Consider the following 1,870-nt stretch of genomic DNA (forward strand, 5'->3'; position numbering starts at 1 on the left):
TGTGTATAATTAGATTATCTCAAGAACCATACATGTTGTCTCAAATGACAGTTTCACCATTTTTTATGGCAGAATAATATTCTACTGTACATATATATAGTATAATATACATATATATATAAAGATATATAAATATATATATAGTATATATAATCTAATCATCTATCATAGGACACTTTGGTTAATTCCATGTCCTGGCCACCATGAATAATGCTGCAATGAACATCGTGGTGCATATATCTTTGTGAATAATGTTTTCAGGTTTTTTTTTTTTAGATAAATACCAAGAAGAGGGATTGCTGGATTATACCTTAGTTTTTTAAGGAACCTCCATACTGTTTTCTATAGTGATTGCACCAGTTTGCATTCTCACTAGCAATATAAGTGTTCCTTTTTGCCCACAACCTCTCTAACACCATTTATTACTTGTCCTGTTGATGGTAGCCATCTAACAGGTGTAGGGTGGTATCTCATTGTGGTATTGATTTGCATGTCTCAAATAGTTAAGTTGAATATCTTTTCATGTCTGTTGCCCATTTGTACATCTTCTTGGGAGAAGAGTCTGTTCAAGTGTTTTGGCCATTTTTTAATTGGATTGTTTGTCTTTTTGTTGTTGTTGTTGAGTTGTAGGAATTATTTATATATTTTGGATATTAGGCCTTTATCAGAGGTGTTGTTTGCAAATATATTCTCCTGTTTGCATGGCTCTCTCTTTATCTTGTTAATGATTTCTTTTGCTGTACAGAAGCTTTTAAGTTTGATATAATCTCATTCTTTCATTTTCTCTTTATATTTCCCTTGCCTTTGAGGTCAAATTCATAAAATCCTCTCTAAAACCAAGGTTTACGAGTTTAGTATCTATCTTTTCTTCTACGCAATTTATCAGGCAAGAAAAAGAAATAAAAGGCATCCATATTGGAAAGAAAGAAGCAAAATTGAGAAGTCAAATTCTCACTTTTTGCACATGGCAGGATTCTCTATATAGATAACCCTAAAGACTCTACTAAGAAACTATTAGAAATAATAAACAAATACACAGCAAACTTTCAGGATATAAAATCAATGTTCAAAAACCCATAGCGTTCCTATACTTTAATAATAAATTTTCAGAAAAAGAAATGTAAAAAGCAATTTCTTTTGTAATTGTAAGAAAAGAATAAAAAGCCTAGGAATAAATTAAGGAAATATGTGAAAGACCTATGTGCTGAAAACTATAAAAAAATATTAAAAGAAATTGAAGAAGACACAAAGAAGTGGAAAGATATTTTGTGTTCTTGGATTGGAAGAATCAACATAGTTAAAATGACCTTATTACAGATTTAATGCAATCCCTATTACAATCCCAGTGGCATTTTTTAAAGAAATAGAACAAGAACAAAAAATCATCAGATTTGTATGGAAGCACAAAGGACCCTGAATAGACAAAGCCATCCTGAGAAAAAAGAACAGGGCTACAGGTATCACTCTGCCTGACTTCAAATTTTACTGCAAAGCAACAATAATCAAAACAGCATAGTATTGGCAGAAAAACAGACACAGAACAGTGGAACAGAATTGAGAATCAAGAAGTAAATCCCCGCATACATGGGCAAATAATTTCTGACAAAGTTGCCAAAACTATACAACAGAGAAAGAAAAGCCTCTTCAATAAATGGTGCTGGGAAAACTGTAAAGCTACATGTGAAAGAACGAAACTAGATTGTTGTCTATTAGTAGAAACCAAAATTAAATCGAAATGGATCAAAGACCTAAATATAAAGTGGCACTTTATTTTAAAGTCACAGCTGTCTGTGAATTTCAGTTTTTTAAAGATTGCTATTTTTTAACATGGAGGAAGTGAAAATTTAAAACAAAACAAAAAACAAAAACT

Source organism: Pteropus alecto, unplaced genomic scaffold (assembly GCF_000325575.1).
Source record: "Pteropus alecto unplaced genomic scaffold, ASM32557v1 scaffold146, whole genome shotgun sequence".
NCBI classification, from domain to species: Eukaryota; Metazoa; Chordata; class Mammalia; order Chiroptera; family Pteropodidae; genus Pteropus; species Pteropus alecto.